The sequence below is a fragment of the Mesoplodon bidens genome, assembly GCF_964165515.1.
Source record: "Mesoplodon bidens genome assembly, chromosome: 10".
Classification (NCBI taxonomy): Eukaryota; Metazoa; Chordata; class Mammalia; order Artiodactyla; family Ziphiidae; genus Mesoplodon; species Mesoplodon bidens.
In genome coordinates this window covers 21,270,801-21,289,871 of record NC_138172.1, presented here as the reverse complement: position 1 = coordinate 21,289,871, position 19,071 = coordinate 21,270,801, and the positions used below count along the sequence as shown (strand labels likewise).

At 43.0% G+C, this 19,071-nt stretch overlaps 1 protein-coding gene across 5 annotated transcripts in view; it reads right to left on the bottom strand.

Annotated features, from left to right (window-relative positions):
* FRMD4B (FERM domain containing 4B) overlaps positions 1-19,071 on the bottom strand; it is a 323,064-nt gene that overhangs the window by 268,297 nt on the left and 35,696 nt on the right. The window lies entirely within an intron of this gene.

The window sequence follows — 19,071 nt, the reverse complement described above, 5'->3', positions numbered from 1 at the left end:
AGACTTCATCAAAACTAAAAAATTTTGTGCCTCAAAGAACACCATCAAGAAAGCGAAAAGATAACCCACTGTCTGGTGGGAATATCTGCAAATCATATATCTAATAAGGAACTTACCTCCAGAATATTAAAAAAACTTCTATAACTGAAAAATAAAAAGGCAAGTAGCTCACCTAAAATATAGACAAAGGCTCTGAACAGACATTTCTCCAAAGAAAACATATGAATGGCTAATAAGCACATATGAAAATGTTTCAACATTATTAGTCATTAGGGAAACACAGATCAAAACCACAATGAGACACCACTTCACAACCACTAAAATGGCTATAATGAAAAAGACAGGCTTCCCTGGTGGCGCAGTGGTTGAGAGTCCACTTGCCGATGCAGGGGACACGGGTTCGTGCCCCGGTCCGGGAAGATCCCACATGCTGCGGAGCGGCTGGGCCCGTGAGCCATGGCCGCTGAGCCTGCGCATCCAGAGCCTGTGCTCCACAACGGGAGAGGCCACAGCAGTGAGAGGCCCGCATACCGCAAAAAAAAAAAAAAAAAAAAAAAAGACAGACAATAACAAGTATTAGCAAGGATGTGGAAAAACTGTAACCCTCACACATAGTTCGTGTAAACTGCTCTTGTAGCCACCATGGAAAACAATTCAGTAGTTCCTCAAAATGTTAAACAGAGAGTTGCCGTATGACCCAGAAATTCTACTCTTAGGTAACTACCCAAGAGAAATGAAAACAAATGTCTACACCAAAACTTGTACACAAATGTTCATAGCAGCATTATTCATAAGAGCCAAAAAGCGGAAACAGCCCAAATGTTCATCAACTGATGAATGGACAGATACAGTGGAATATTATTTAGCAATTAAAAGGAATGAAATACTGATGGTGTTATAACATAGAAGAACTTCACAAACATTCTAGGGCCATCAGACAAGACCACATATTGTATGATCCTATGTATATGAAATGTCCAGAATAAGCAAATCTGCAGAGACACGAAGTAGATCAGTGGTTGCCTAGGGGTGGGGTGATTGGAAGAATGGGAAGGGACTGCTAGTGGGTACAGGATTTCCTCTGGGGGGTGATGAAAATGTTCTAAAGTAAGATTATGGTGATAGTTGCCCAACTCTGTAAACATACTAAGAGCCATTGAACTATGTATTTAAAATGGGTAACATTTCAAACGGATAAACACATCTCATGGGATGTTACATCTCACTAAGGCTATTTAAAACGTACATCCACACCATATACTGCATGAAGTTTTCAGCACTAGCCAGACAGCACCTGCTATTCTTCTTAGTCTCCTTTCATAAGGACCTTTGCCCCAGGTCTTCCCTTTCTCAGGAATGCCTTGATTCTGTTCAGTACAAACTGGCTCCTCTCATCTTTCAGAAGAGCTTAAATGCTCCTGTCTTTCAAACAGGCCACGCTTGTTCCTGTCTCAGGCATTTGCAACGGTGCTTCCGCCTTCTACTCTGAAAACTTTCCTCCCAGACCTCTGCATGACTGCCTTCTTTGCAACCTTTTGGTCAATGCAAAAGAGAAGCCTTCTACTTCTGTAGCTCAGGCAGCCCATAGTCACTACTTACCACTCGTTGTTTTGTTTCTGGAATGCGTTTCTATTAGGCTTATTTCCATACTCACATTTGTATCAGCTTATGGCTTTACTGTGTTACACACTAGAGCATACACTCTCTGAGGGCCAGAACTCTGCCACAGCTGTCTCCACCACACCAGGCCTATAATTAAGGGTTGTTGGCCGACCACCTTTTAGGTTGAATGGAACACAAGATAAGATTGCCTGGTAAGATTGCCTGTAATAGGGCGGGGAAAAAAAAGAGAGCCTTCCTCCTCTCCAAAACCACCCTCATTCACCCTCACCCCCACCAGAAAAAGAACAGCAAGAATTTCCTCAACATTTTACATGGAAAACCTCTCCATAAAAGACTAACTTCAGGAAACTAGATTCCTCCTCATTTGAAGGGCCAGCACTGGCTTGAGGAAAATTATGTTTCAGGAAAACTAGTCTCAAGCAAGACCAGTGAGACGAAAGGGAGAAAGGGAGGCTTGTGTACCTCCCTGATACACAAGCCTCAGGGAGAAATGACAGAGGCCAGCTTGCCCTTCTAATGAAAGGAAAAACAAAGCAGAGCTCAAACAATAGGTGTCAGGAAGCCAGGCGGTGTTGCACTCAGCTTTGCCTTTCACTGAGGCGTTCTCCAGTTAGCGACCCCCTTGACAAAATGATGATCACTCAGGAAACAAAGAGGTGAATGAAGCAGGGCTTATTGTGGAGTTCTCGAATTTAGAGCTGCCTTTGTGTAGCTAGTTGCAAAGCATCAAGCTCTTCAATATTTAAAAAAGAAAGAAGGACAGAAAGGGAGGGAGGAAGGGAAGGAAAGGAGAGGGAAAGGGACAGAGAGAGAGAGAGAGAGAGAGAGAGAGAGAGAGAGCGAGCGGACCAGAAAAAAAAGGAAAAGAAATAAAAGCAAGAGTATATTCCCATCTAAAATTCTTTCAGATAAGAAAATCAAAAGAAAGAAAATGGCACCTATTTAGAATTGAAGAAACTTTGTGTAAAAGCACCATTTTTTTCTTTTTATGTATTTTTTTTACATTTGAATCTTTAATCTATTAAGAATTAATTTGGTATACGTTGTATGGGGAGATGCTATTTTTTCCCAGCTTGTCAATTCTCCCAGCACTAGTTTTGAACAATGTATCCTTTTCTTGATCATTTCACCTTTATCATGTTACAATTTTATAAACAAGAAGAATTTACTGTATAGCACAGGAAACTATATTCAGTATCTTATAATAACCTATAATGGAAAAGAATCTGAAGCTGTACACCTGAAACTAACACAATATTGTAAATCAACTATTGTCAAATTTTTTTAAAGTGCCCTTTTTTCATCTTCTGAACTATTTATTTCTCTTCTGCAAAAAAAAAAAAAAGAAAGAAAGAAAGAAAAGAAAAGAAACAGCTAAAGTTAGGAAAACAAAGCCATTCAAATGATGCTTGATTCCTTTTTAACCTAAGACAGTGTTAGTGAACAGCACAGTCAGTAAGAAAAAATGTCAGAAGCCCTTCGCAATTTACCTGTTACACCAGGAGAGGCGTCACATCCAAATACCTCACTGATACACAAGCCTCAGGACAGATGCGCAAGAGACAGGAAGAGGGAGTTTGGATACAGCAAAACCACCCTTACCATTGGATCCGTGTCTCGGGCATGAACGTTTGCAGACTAGTCTTACGTCTGAACGACCACTAAATATTTAAGACCAGCATTCAGGAAATGTTCTCACGCTCAGACAAGAGGAGACCAGAGATTACAAAAGGATCCTTGCACCTAAGCTCCCACTTCCCCCTCCTCCACCCTTCCCCCACACGTCCCAAGACAGTCTGCCAAGAACAAATTTAGTATCAGCTTATCATAGGCTCTAGACAGCCCTGCAATTACATCCTGCCCTGGCAGGAAACTGAACCTGGCAATCAAGAGTCCCTTTTGTCTCTGATTTCTACATCTTGCCTGTTTGGGGAAGCGGCAGAGCATGTGGAATGACCACACGCAGAAGTGACAGTTTCCAAGACCCAGTTTGAGCGTGCAAGCTTGGGCAGCTGGTTGTTGGTAAGGATACAAAGCATCTAACAGTCCCTGGCACACGGTAACCACTCAGTAGGGGTTAGTGCCCTTTATAGAAGGTTTCTGAGATTTTCCACCAGTAGATGGTTTTATAATGCCCTAGAGGACAAATGCAAATGGCCAGATGCCCACAGCACAGCAGTGGTTAAGAGCACAGGATTAGAATTCACGATCTGCATTTCTGGGACTCCTCCGGTCAAATTCCTCTTCATGACCTGAAAAACGCCTTAATACTCAGGTTTCACATAATGACTCTCTTCCAGCCCCTTGACACAAAGGGGAAATTGAAAACTTGTTGTCACACTGGGTTCCATGCGTCCCCGACCACCATTTCTACATATTACAACATAGGGAGCGAACGCTAATGTTTGTAAAAATTTCTAAGGGAAAATTCGGGCAAACGTTTCCTTAAGAACATGGTGGAAGACCTGCCCATTTGGTTGGCTTCAAGTGAGGACAAAGAGTTAAGACTAGATATCATCGCAGGTGATCACTTGTGTCCCAGGGGAGGTAATAAAAGGGTCAGAGCATCTCCTTCCAAGAAAGTCACACGTGTCATTACACTTGTTCCATCCTCTGGCCTGGAGAGCCACACCAGCTCTGGAGCCAGGACCGCTCAGACGTCGTAGAAAAACAAATACCCCCATTGCCAGGAGCTGTGAACACTGGAGACCATTCACATGTTGCTGGCATAACTAGGTTAGAGCAGTGACAAATCTCTGTTTTCTTACTGTTGATTACATGTCTTTGAGTTTAAAAGATTTCAAGACCTACTCTAGAGAATAAACCCATTTCTAATTTGGGCAAGACTTTAAAACAACAGGTTCAAATTCCAGCTCTATTATATCCTAGCTGGGTGGCCTTGAGGGAGTTTTTTGGTTGTCCTGTGCCTCAGTTTCTCTATCTATAAAATGGGGATAAGAGCAGTTCCCACCTAATAGTACAGGATCAAGTGATACTACACACACTGTATAAATGATGAGACACTGCATGCAAAGTGCGTGGCCCAGAGTGATGGCAGCTTATGATGGATGGTGGCTACAGCATCTTAGGCACTCTCCCAAAGAAGGACCAGACAGTGAAAATACACTTAAATTACCTGAGGTCCCAATAGTAATTTGGCCTCAAGGAAACTTGCCCAGCCTGCTCTGAGATGGAACCCTATTGATCAGATTGATTAAAAACAATAAGAGAGGGCTTCCCTGGTGGCGCAGTGGTTGAGAGTCCGCCCGCCGATGCAGGGGACACGGGTTCGTGCCCCGGTCCGGGAGGATCCCACGTGCCGCGGAGCGGCTGGGTCTGTGATCCATGGCCACTGGGCCTGCGCGTCCGGAGCCTGTGCTCCGCAACGGGAGAGGCCACAACAGTGAGAGGCCCGCGTATCGCAAAAAAAACAAACAAAAAAAACCAATAAGAGAGACATTATCAAAAAAACTGTTTTAACAAAATATGGAAGGACTTCTATCAAGTTCTATAGTTGAATTCCAACTAGACGACAACATCTTTTTTTTTTTTTTTGCGGTACGCGGGCCTCTCACTGTTGTGGCCTCTCCGGTTGCGGAGCACAGGCTCCGGACGCGCAGGCTCAGCGGCCATGGCTCATGGGCCCAGCCGCTCCGCGGCATGCGGGATCTTCCCGGACCGGGGCACGAACCCGTGTCCCCTGCATCGGCGAGCGGACTCTCAACCACTGCGCCACCAGGGAAGCCCTGACAACATCTGTTTTAAAAAGAAAGGTTTTATTTCTTGTTACATAAAGTTACCTTATATTATTTTTTTACTTTGTTCACAAAAGAGAAAAGGGAGAAATATGCTGAAGAGAGAAAACAATCTTTAAAGTCTTTGAGTCAGTCAAACGCTATTTGGCAGAAATCAAATGCAGTACAAGATAGTGAGGAAGCAAAACCATTGTTTCTGAACCAGGGTAAATAAAGCAGTTTGCTTTGAGTTCTGAATTAAAAATCAAAGGTTATCCACGTGGGAAATCCCTGTTTTAAAGATTTCATGCCTTGAGTTTCATTTTGCCATGAGTTGGAACACACAGTACAATTACTGTATCAACTCCAAACCTCTTTATTTCCTAAGAGAAATATGATTTTTCACAAACTAATTTATCTTATTTCTGAAAAATACTCTATACATTTTCCCACTATTTTAAACAAGTTCTGATAATATAGTTTTAGGACTTGGATCTATACGTCTCTATCTAAATATCTCTGGATCAAGCCAGACCTGACCATCAGAAGGCTATGAACCTGGGTTATTCTTGACTTCACAGAATCATATTTTATCTTTACACCCCTGGCTTTTATCAAAGGCTGATACATGAAACACCACGATGACAAAGACAAATGTACAAGGGTACCCACTGCAGCACTGTTCACAGTAGGAAAAGGTTAAAAATATTCTAAATCAATAGGGTACTGGTTAAACGGATTATGATACATCCATACAATAGAATACCATGTGGATATTAGAAGAAATGACACAGCTTTATAAGTACTGATATGGGATGACTTCTAATATATATTAAGTAAAAAAATAATGTGCAGAATAACATATAGTGTGCTCAAAATTGAAATACACACACACACTTACACACATATGCGCTTACACACATACAAACATGATTGCACATCTTGAAATCAATGCTTGTCTCTCAAGAGAGAATCTCAGAGACAGTGATTAAAGGCAGACAGACCTTTTCACTGAATACCTTTGCATACTCTGAGTTTACCACGTGTCTTTTACCTACAAAAAAAAGTAAACCAAAAAAGAATGGCTGTTATGAAGTTCATTCTGGCGGTGTGTGTCACAAACACCAGCTCTTTAAAACGCTAGTAGGTGTCCCACAAAATAAGATTTATGCTCTACCCATCTTGGGGTTTCACAATGCATATTCCGATAGTAGGGTCTCTGAGAAGGTCTGCAATCTAGAGTCTGTGTGACTTAATTTAACCCAACATTTCCCAAATTTCTTGATCATAGAAACTCTCCCCCACCCTGTTTTTTTGAAGGGCATTTTCTCTGAACACCACACCCTGGCGAGTATAACACTGCAGCATTTATTTTTTAAAGGCTTTGGTCACCAAGGTATGCACCATCTCTGATAGGTAAGAATTTAGCAGTAGGGTTACCTTTGTTTACTCTTAGGAATGACTGTATTTCCTATGCTGTAATCTTAAGAAGTCTGTATTGAATTGGAATTTTTTTACACCTTGTCTGCCAAGAGGCACAGAGCAATGATGTCTCAACTTTCTCATCCTTAGGATGGGCATATCAGCACCAACTCTGTGGGTAGTCACGAGATTGAAATTGGATATCTTATATAAAAACGTCTCTCATACGAGACACCTGAGAGAGATCCAGCACTTATGAGCCCCTGCCAGACTTCTTCTCATCTAGGCAACAGTCTCATAAATGCACATTGTTATTCTCAAGAGGCAGTGAAGTAAAGATCAAGGCAAACCCATTAGCATCACTGATGACAACACCCGGGAGCCTCAGGGGGTGCGGTGGACGGTCTTTGTACGAACAGCAGAGTATTTTAATCGGCTCTGTTGCTTGTGACCAGAAAGGTCAGTGGAGGAAGACTATCTGGGGGTTAAGGCAAGGGCAAAATCAGCTGTCCTAATCACCATGATTCAACGAATATTTTTCAGGCTTTGGAAAGATTAAATGCAGTGGTAAAGGAGGAAGCTCTCTTACCTGCAGAGACCATTCTATTTGTAAACATTATCCAGGATTCACACTGACAAAGGCTTAAACTTGGTGTATATCCACCAGCTGCCTTCTCTGCAGGATCCTTTCATATAATAAAGAAAAAGGGTGAGTAGATTTTACCAAAGAGGCCACCCCAAGAGTTTAACAGCTATGTTGGATTAAAAACCACAGCATGTAGAAAACAAACTTTCACGTACTTCCAAATTTTTAAAGAAGGGGGAAAGTCAGTTTAGCAACAACATATTTTAAATAAATAAGATTATGAGCCTAATGATACTTAGCTGCCTATGGGCTGTGAAACCTTGGGTCTAAATTCCACTGACACAAGACATTATTTTTCTGGTTGTCAACCACTTCTAGGAGCTTGGTAGGGGATACATATACTTAAAAGGACAAAGTGAGACAATTTAAAGAGACGATCTACCACTTACAAGTCTCTGCCAATTTTCCTTAATGCCAGACGACAGCGAGGTTTCTAGTTGAAAATGATACAGACTGATGTAAGTAAATACAATGTGTTCCCTTTAGGAATATCACTGTCCATCAGAGCCTCTGACCCCCAACATAGGATAGAATTCCCGAGAATGGTTCTCTAGAATATTAGAAATTGTAAATACCTCCAGGTGTCGCAAGGAATACAAAAGTTTTGTAGTTCATACGATGAGGAAGAAGGAAGTCATTAATGTCCTCAAATGAGAGAGAAAGTCTGGATTAGAAGTGCTTGACAGTCAAAAGTCTGGAAATCATATGACCCAGAATTTTCAAGTCTAGGAATGCATTCAAAGGAAATAGTTAAGATTAATCTCTAAGATTATTCATCATGGAAACAACTCAAATGTTCATCACTGATGAAAAGATGAATAAAACGTGATATATCCACACCATGGGATGTTCGGCAACAAAAAGGAATAATGACCTGATAGTGCCACAATGTGGGTGAACCTCAAAAAACATTATGTAAAGTAAAAGAAACCAGTCTTCAAATGCAACATGCTGTATGATCCCATTTGTAGGAAATGTCCAGAATAGACAAGTCTATAGAGACAGAAGGTAGATTAATGGTTGCCTGGCCTGGGAGGGTTGAGGATGGCGGTGACTACCATGGGTGCAGGGTTTTTTTCTTTTTTTTTTTAAACATTTGTTATTTATTTTATTTATTTATTTTGTCTGTGTTGGGTCTTTGTTGCTGCGTGCGGGCTTTCTCTAGCTGCGGTGAACAGGGGCTACTCTTCGTTGCGGTGCAAGGGCTTCTCATTGCGGTGGCCTCTCTTGTTGTAGAGCACGGGCTCCAGGAGCACGGGCTTCAGTAGCTGCAGCACGTGAGCTCAGTAGTTGTGGTTCGCGGGCTTAGCTGCTCCACAGCACGTGGGATCTTCCCGGACCAGGGATCAAACCCGTGTCCCCAAACTGGCAGGCGGATTTTTAACTCCTGAGCCACCAGGGAAGTCCCAGGTGCGGGTTTCTTTGTGTAGCAACAATCATGTTCTAAAATTAGATTCTGGTGATGGTCACACAACTCTGAATACACTAAAAATCACTGAATTGCACACTTTAAGTGGGTGATTTGATGGTGCATAAACTACATCCCAATAAGCCTGTTAAAAAAGACTTTTCATCACAGTGTTGTTTAAAACAGAAAAACCAAATGATCAACAATAGGGTTGGGTGAATAAGTTAACCTGAGTCTACGTTATACTCTACAGCCACTAAGAATGGGTCCACAAGAGAACACACAATATGATTCCAATTATGCAAAATACGTATGTGTGTATACAGAAGCTTTAGGAAAAGGTCTAAAAATATGTCAACAAGTTTCTTTACAGCGATAATATATGATCCTGTAGTATCATGGAGGATCTTTTTTCTCTTTGCTGATTTAAACACAATGACGGTTACTTTTGTGACAATAATCACATGTAACATTTTACTGAGTCCTGAGGGCGCACCAGGCAGGGCCTGGGTTAAGTGGATGTAGTGCATTTAATTCTCCAACAGCCCTATAAGGCAGGCGCTATTAACTGCTGTCATCCCACAGAAGAGGATACTGAGGCTGGAAAAAGTGAATTTACTCAAGGCAGCACAGTCTGCCTGGCAGCAAATACTAAGTCTTAACTGGTGGTCTCCAAAGTGGGGAGTGTACACCCCCAAGAAGGTGTGCAAGATGGGGTATGGAAATATATATTCTTATACACTTAAAATATATATAGAAACTTCTATTTATATATTTTGATCTCACCCTTAAAAAACTTGTGTTTAGGGTACGCTTCATACTGCAATGTAACCCATATTCTGCTGACTTCATGTCAGGCATTGTACTAAGGGCTTTGCAGGTAATCGTTTCTCACAACAAACCTAGAAAGAAACTGAGGTACAGATCCATGCTCTTACCCACTTTACTTCACAGTGCTCAGTATGTCCATATGGTAACATGCATAGACGAGATGCAATTTATAAATAAATATGCAAATATTGGTTTGCCTGAACATACACAACGCTGAACTTCCCTGGTGGCGTAGTGATTAAGAATTCGCCAGCCAACGCAGTGGACACGGGTTCCAGCCCTTGTCCAGGAAGATCCCACAGGCCACGGAGCAATTAAGCCTGTGCGCCACAGCTACTAAGCCTGCGCTCTAGAGCCTGCGAGCCACAACTACTGAAGCCCACGTGCCTAGAGCCCGTGCTCCACAACAAGAGAAGCCACCGCAATGAGAAACCCGCGCACCGCAACGAGGAGTAGCCCCCGCTCGCCGCAACTAGAGAAAGCCCGCGCGCAGCAACGAAGACCCTATGCAGCCAAAAATAAATAAATAAATAAATACGCTTAAAAAAAAAAAAAAAACATACACAGCACTACCTCCCAAATCATAATAAAAAATACAGAGCTACCCTTGGAAAGCTTCTGCTGCGATACCTTCTCCCAAGACGTTGGCCACCAGCTCATCCAGGGCCCTCTTCCAGTTCTCGCTACGCTGAGTGAAATTAAAAGAGCATCACTGTCTCCCCTTCCCCCTTGCTTGATTGCCAAACCAGGTATTATTGCTGTAATTTTTTGCAATGCCTCTGAAAGGTGAGCTGCCATTTTTAGGAAACTGGACCAGACACCAACTTGGGGGCTTTAAATCAAACCACCTCAAACCCGTACCTTCCCGTGTAGGGACACGAGTCTTTGAAGCTCTGACTCCCAGCCTTAGTCTTCATGAAACAGGTACTGTGACCCCCTTCTACCCACAAAATGCCATTGTCTTTTGGGGTGAGAAGTTTCCTCATTCACTCTGAGCCGCTCTCCTGCTCTGCCAGTCAACCCCTAACCAGCAATAAGGGTCCAAGCCAGGACCCCATGCACACTCCCTACTTCCATCCCATGCTGCCCCTAGGGAATACCTGGATGCACCCAGGATCCACACGCTGTAGCATTCACACTCCATCTGCCGTCCCTGCAGTGGTTTCTGGGTGTCGTGGGGTTTGAAGATTATTATTATAAATGAGTAAAAAGAGAGGAGGAGGAGGAGGAGGAGGGGTGTGTATGTGTTTAAAGCCAATGCCGATGCTATGATTTGCAGTGAAGAATGACACGCCTCTTGGGTCTCTGGTCCTTCATTTGCCATTCCACATCCGTCTTCCTCCCTGTCCGCCCTCTTCTCTCCCCAACAGATGATAGGACAGGGTGGGTGGAGAACCTTCCTCGCTCCCCTCCCCGCTTCTGGGCGACCTCTCTGGTAGCAGATGCTTCCTCTGGGTCTCCAGCTGCTGCTAGTGGCTCCTCCTCTATGTCACCAGGTCTCACCTGGCTCAGGTAAGTACAGTTCTGTCCTTTGTCTTCTCTGGCCCTTGGAGTGCTAACAGTTTGCCCTGCTGTTAGCCTCTTGGTGACTCCCCTGTCCTTTTAGTGTCCCCTCAGCCCCGCCCACACCTCTGCAAATAGTTCCTTCATTCAGTCTCTTCATTTGAACCATCAGAGGTGAATCCTGTTTCCTGCCAGGATCCTGACTGATTGATACTCTCCTGTATGCCCACTCAGGAGACTTTCAAAAAGTAAGGATAAGCCACTCACTGTCAGAATTCAGATTTCCATCTGCAGTGAGAATTGATCTTAGGGACCCTCCACGCATCTTCGACCAAGAAATGATCATTGCCAAGTACAGCTGAAGTTATAAAATCTATTTTCATAAATCCTGACGTGAATTCTGCCAGGAACACATGTGTAATTTCAACCACATGCCTGACCTTAGTCTCTTGTCTGAAGCCAACTCCGGAGCAGCCGGGGGACAGCTTGCCCCACCCTGCTCTCTGTCCAAACCACAGGGGTGACCCAGCTCCACCACACCATGGAGTTCTGGAACCCGCTCTGCCTACAGAAAGCAGGGAGCCAAAGAGGCCAGGCTGTCCTCCTCGAGCCTCTGGGGACCATCAGATGCCCTTGACCATAGTCCAGATGCCCTCCTGGAACCCCATCTGTCATCCCATGCTGAGATGTAAACTGTCTTCTTGAGCAAGTCATGACACCAGATCCAGGAAGTAGGCTGCAGACAAAGGGCAGCACTAGGCAACAAGAAGGCCAGTCAGGTCGACACTGTCAGCCTTTGTCTTCTTTTAGACTGAAGGAAGTGGACACGGAGGCATACATCCTCACTGGCAGAGCCAATGCACCACAGCTATTACTGACCTAGTCAGAAGGCTTGCAGCAGACATCTGGGGCGGGCAATCTGAATTCTAATGCAACCTATAAATATCAATCTCTCTCCCTGCTTCCTGTAGATAGAATAATAAGGTAACACTTCAAAAGGAAAAATTCCACACTAGAACAGGCAATTAGACACTTGCCTTTCAAAAGACATTGCTGGAGTGTTAAGGAGATCTGGGTTGAATCTTCGGTATTACAGAGATTCATGATTTAATTGCTTTAGTCAAAAACATAGAAGTTGCCCTTGTTTCTGTTTTGTTTGGTTTTTTTTCTTTATCTCCTATCACTAGTCCACCAGCGAACCCTGCCACCTGATATCCAAAGGTATCACAGATTCACCCACTTCTCTGTATCTCTGTTCCTACAACGATGGTCCAAACTACCAGCTTTCTCCTCAGCTGACTTTCTTCTCACATTCTGCTGTACCTCCTTTGTCCATTCTACCCAGGAGCTAGAACGATCTTCTTAAATCCTACTCAGATCATGTGACTTTAGTGTTTAAAACCCTCTAATGACTCCCACTGCCCTTAGATAAAAATCCAAGCTCTCTACTGTAGCCCTAAAGAGGCTCTAATCTCTTGGCCCCCAGATAAACTTTTCTTTCCTGGGTTCACCATATTCTCACCATGTGGCTTTCTCTTTCCTGTTGTCAAATCTGCTAAATTGTTTCCTGCCTCAGGACCTTTGCACCTGCTGTCTCCCCACCTAGAATGTTTTTTGCCCCCAGAATTCCTTCTCATCAATCCTGTCTCAGCTCAGATATCTTCCCTTCACAAAGGACTTCTTTGACGAAGGTCCCTTTTTAATGTACTTAATTACATTCTACCCCTTGCCCTCTTTTATTCTTCATGGTATTATATGAAATTATACTATTTGTGGTTTTTTTTTTTGCTTATTTATCTTTCCAAATAGAGCATGAGCTCTATGAGGACAAGCAATTTATTAGATTACATTGCTTACTTGGAAATAGTCCTAGTATACAGTACTCAATAAATATTTGTTGAAGAAATAAGTCCTGATAATAAATATAAGCTTTGAACAATAATGAGTACCTGTGAGTCCAAAAGCAAGTTGGTTAATATTTGTAGGTCTCAGTCTTTGCATTTATAAGTAACATTAATCAATGCCCACTGTGTCTCCTTTTTTTTAAAATTTATTTATTTTTGGCTGCGTTGGGTCTTCATTGCTGTGCGTGGGCTTTCTCTAGTTGCGGCGAGCGGGGGCTACTCTTCATTGCGGTGCACAGGCTTCTCATTACAGTGGCTCCTCTTGTTGCAGAGCACGGGCTCTTGGCATGTGGGCTTCAGTGGTTGTGGCATACGGGCTCAGTAGTTGTGGCTCACGGGCTCTGGAACGCAGGCTCGGTAGTTGTGGTGCACGGGCTTAGCTGTTCCGTGGCATGTGGGATCTTTCCAGACCAGGGCTCGAACCCGCGTCCCCTGCACTGGCAGGTGGATTTTTAACCACTGCACCACCAGGGAAATCCCCACTGTGTCTACTTTTATAACTCTTATGAGAGTTACATATTATATATTCTACAGCTATTAGTTATATAACTTTTATTAGTATAAGTGTATGCTTTTATAACTACACCATGCAAGAGCACAGTCTGAGAAATAATAAACACTGAGCACAGCTGAAGTCATGAAAGTTTCTCTTCGTTAAGTTGCAAAGCTAATTCCTTGAAGAGCATGCTGTTATGCAATATCCCTCAGGCTCTTCAAACAGCTCTGACAAGTTAAGAGCATCAAGCACTTGGGGTGGGGGGTAAGATGGAGAAGATTACAGGACCACACAACAGCTAGACTTCACCGTTTGGCCTGGGGCTGGAATATTCAAACTGTGTCCTTGAGCAGTACATTATAGTCTGGGTACTTGTGTTGACTGTGGCTATGGACCACCAACAAATACATTATACTCTAATCTTCTTTAAACACTGGGCCCTCAGGGAATTGAGCTCAAGGGTCAGTGATGGGACATTTTATCAAGTCCCAATTATCTGTGCCATAACTTTGCTTATACTGGGGCAAATACTTCACTTTATTTTTCATGGTGCATTTATGAGGTCCTAGAGAGAGAAGCTTAAAACCCAGAAGTCATTCTTCACATCACTCCCCTCTTCTCTCTCATCCAATTCTTCACCAAGTTCAATTGAGTTTACCTCCTAGACATTTCTGAAATTGGTCCACTTGTCTCCATTATCACCTCCTTGTTCTAAGCCAGCCACATTTCTTCCTGGGATCCCTGCTATAGCCTTCTAACTGATTCTCTGTACTCACTATTGAATCTTCATTTCAACAAGGAAGGCAGAATAATTTTTTGAAAGACAAATCTGACCATATTGTCTCCCTGACACTACCAGACAAATGACATATCCTTCTAGTAACTATCCTCCTGTTCTTGTAACTTTCCTTCCTTGTACTTAACCACATTGTAACTTCATAGTTATTTATGTTATGATTTAAACACCCCTGTTCCTTCTTAGACTCTAGGTTCCATGAAGGTCACAGATGATACCTGATTGTACTCACTACTGTGTTCCCAGGTGCCTAGCACAGTGCCTGGCACATTGTAGGTGCTCGGTAAATATTTGCTGAATGAATGAGAGAATAAATTTCTATATCTTTAGTCCCTAACACAATACCTGAACACAACACCTGAGAGAGGAATCTTTATTGAAAAAAGGAAGACTGGAGCTATCCCCAATTCCCAGGTAATATTTCTAAGCCCAATGCTTCCTTTCCCTCTACTAGCTCACATTCTGACCCTTTCCATGTCCCCCAAACATACACGTGCGCACACACACACACACACAGAGCGATCAGTCCATATCAATCAAAAGACTTACTCTTCATTATTCAGAGATATTTGTCTTGAGAAGTATTCCTGTCATAAAAACCTCCTTATCCCCTTTTCCAAGGTTATAAAATAGTTAAACCAATAGAACCTTTGCCCTCTAACAAAACAAATTTGCCAAAAGGCCCTTGTAACTGAAGAATATACAAGAACCCCCATGAGATGCTGGTGTCCTTCTCAGATCTGGCTTGAAGACCAACTCTGAAGGCACTGTTATCTTTTCATTTACCTTCAAGTACAAAGAAATTCAGAGAATAAATGGCTCTCCTACTTCTCAGTATATACCCTCTCATCCAACTTTCTCGGCAGCATTCTCCCCAGTCACTGTTTCTTGAAATGATACAGATGCAATTTTAAAAGTAATGTCTTGGGAGCCTCCCCAGAATGCCATCCATTAGGGAGTGGTGCTTCATATTGGTTAGGCTCACCTTGGACTCCACCCAAGGGGGTTTGTTACTGGAAGCATCAAAAAGAGTTTTATTAGGGCACTTTCTTCTGTAATGGTAAAAATTATAGTTACTATTTACTGAGTGTTTTACTATGTGCCTTGCACTGTATTTAACTCTGTATTCACAAAAACCCTAGGAGGAAAGTATTGTTATTATTATTATTATTTTTTTTTTTTTGCGGTACACGGGCCTCTCACTGTTGTGGCCTCTCCCGTTGCAGAGCACAGGCTCCGGACGCGCAGGCTCAGCGGCCATGGCTCACGGGCCCAGCCGCTCCGCGGCATGTTGGATCTTCCCGGACCGGGGCACGAACCCATGCCCCCTGCATCGGTAGGCGGACTCTCAATCACTGCGCCACCAGGGAAGCCTAGTATTATTATTATTATAAGGAGGACATTGAGAATCTCAGAAGTTCGGTAGCTTACTAGTTATTAAACCACAGAGATAAAACCCATGTTCTCAGTCACAACTGCATATAACAGGGCTACAAACACCAGAAAAATAAGAAGCAACCAGTCATCCCAAATTCATATTTGGTAACTTGCAGGATATAATCAAAGATTATAGGTGCTCTAGGTTTATACTCAATTATAAATTTTGCAAGCATTGCAAAGACAGCAAGTATATTAGTCAACTCTTGCTGGGTTATGCTTCATTAACACCACCACCAAAATATCAATAGTTTACAACAAAATACATTTATTTCTTGTGCATGTTATTTGCCATCTGTGGATCCACTGAGGCTCTGCCCCAAATATCTTCTCCATTCTGGGATTCATGGCCACTTGGCAGATTAAAAGAGAGAGAGAGAAAATGGCAGAACCATGTGATTGCCCTTAAAGCTTCTGCATGGATATGCATATTCATTTCTTCCCACATCCTACTGACCAAAGCAAGTCACATGACCAGACTTGACATTATGGTTTAGAGAAGTATTCTCCTTCCACACGCTAGGTAATGCCAGTCACATGCAAATGGATGGACATGGAAGCTCACAGGAGACGAGCAAATAATCAGTAATAATAACGTAATCTACCATAACAAATAAAGACACAATCAACGTATTTCACTACGTCAGGCATAATCAACATATCTCACTTATGTTACTTGAAGGTAGATATAGGGCTTCCCTGGTGGCACAGTGGTTGAGAGTCTGCCTGCCGATGCAGGGGACACAGGTTCGTGTCCCGGGCCGGGAAGATTCCACATGCCGCGGAGCGGCTGTGCCCGTGAGCCATGGCCGCTGAGCCTGCGCGTCTGGAGCCTGTGCTCCACAACGGGAGAAGCCCGTGTACAGCAAAAAAAAAAAAAAAAGAAGAAGAAGAAGAAGAAGAAAGTAGATATAAGTGACAGAAAACTCAAGCCAATTGGCTTAAGCAAAAAGCGTGACTTTACTAACATGGGTCAATGAAAAGTCTGTGAAACTCTAGGTGTGACTTGATAACTTGGCCCAGACATTCAAATGATGTCATTAGAACTCAATCTCTCTGTCTCTTTCTATCTCCATCTCCATCTTTCATCTATGTTCTTCTTTATGCTGGCTTCGTTCTTAAGTAAATTGGCTGCCCACAGCTCTTGGCTTATAGCCTTATAGCTCCAAACCAGCAAAAAATAAAGCATGTTTCTTCTGATAGATGCTAAACAAGTCCCAAGATTAACCCTAATCTAGCCCATCTCTAATTGTATCAATATAGCCAAAGAGTTCCGTGTCTTAATTGTCCAGCCCTGGGTGACTCTAGAGGAAGACGTGGGTCCTCCTAGACGCCATGCACTGAAAGAATTGATTCATTTTCTCTAAAATTCCTGAGAAAACACAACCCCTACAGAGTTTCAATATTAACCAATTGCAAGCATTAACATACATAGTCTAACAGATTTAGGAGTCTGGCATTTTTACAATATTTACTAAAGCTACCATCTGTAACAATTTTTCTTCTCTTACTTTACAAATCTAACCTATCTTCTTTTTTTTAACCTATCTTCTTTACAAACAGTAACTAATAAGATGATGTGAAAGATTAACTTTACATTTACTGAACAAAACAGACGGAATCCTAAATAAAACAAATTTTGACTTGAAACACAACCTAACCTACTTATTAAGGTCAGACTCCAATATTTTTCATCCAGGATACAAACCAAATACTCAAAATCCATTCCTATGCCATAAAATCACTGAATACTGATTCGGATGATTTTAATTACGGCAATCTGTGCTGTGAATTACCGATCAATTTTAAGTAAAACAATGGCCCACAATTTAATATTACAACCTAGGTAGACGGCAATAAAATATATTGCATGTCCATTTCATAAGCTAACTAATCACAGTTCCTTCAGCACATTTCTCTTCTTGTATTACTTAAGGCAATGCTAGCTGCTATCACAAAGAGACCCCAACTTTCAATGATTTAACACATTAGAGGCTTGTTGTCCATTCAGATGACTCTCCAAGGTAGGTGCTCCAGGTCGACAGGCAACTTTCCTTGATGCAGTGATTCAGGCACCAGGCCTCTTCCATCTCTCAGTCTTGTGGCTCTCCATCCTCTAGGGCAGGGATTATAACTCTTGACACAATTCAGACCAGATAATTCTTTGCTGTGGGGGGATGTTTTGTGCATTGTAAGATGCTTAGCAACATCCCTAGCCTCTGCTTATTAGGTTCCAATAACTCCTCCACCCAAGGGTGACAACCAAAGATATCCTCAGATTTTGCCAAATGCCCATTAGGGGGCAAAAATACCCCCTGGTTAAGAACCACTGGTCTAATATCAGGCCTGGCATCAGTTTTGTTAAGATAGCCAAGTGATTCCAATGTGTAAGGAGCATTGAGATCAAGGTCCTCATCGCGAACTATAACCAGGAGAAAGTACGGAGAAAACAAGAGCACCTCTTAAAAGCCTTGGCTTGGAAGGGCTTCCCTGGTGGTGCAGTGGTTGGGAGTCCGCCTGCCAGTGCAGGGGACACAGGTTCGTGCCCCGGTCCGGGAAGATCCCACATGCCGCGGAGCGGCTGGGCCCGTGAGCCATGGCCGCTGAGCCTGCGGGTCCGGAGCCTGTGCTCCGCAATGGGAGAGGCCACAACAGTGAGAGGCCCACGTACCGCAAAAAAAAAAAAAAAAAAAAAAAAAAAAAAGCCTTGGCTTGGAAGGATCACACATCACTTCAACCCCACGACATGAGTAAGAACTAGTCACATGTATGCCCTCTTACTCCTCCATCTCCCATGCAGGGGAGGAAGAATGCTAGGAAATACAGACCCTAGCTGGGCAGCCACTTCCTAGCAACAATTCTATATGGAAGGGGAATATAAAATGTGTTGGACAGAGGCATCTCTGCCTCATTGCTCAATTCTCCCCCTTTTGATACGAGATCCCACACCTCACACGGACAATAACTCTGTCCCAGCTTCAGCTAATAAGAGTCATCCTAGACAACTGCCTTTAACTCATATGGCAGGGTGAATCATTCTCCATCCTCTGGTAACTGTTGGGCTATGAGCCAGAGCTCCTGGAAGCCAATAATAACACAGTACTTTCTAGGTACCAGGCACGATTGTAAGGGTTTTACATGTATGTGCTCATTTAATCTTTGCAAACAATCTATGACATAGGTGCTATTAATGATGCCCATTTTATAGATGAAGAATTTGTCTAAGGGCAAAGGGGAGGGGTGGCCTTCACGCCCAGGCTGTGGGACTGCC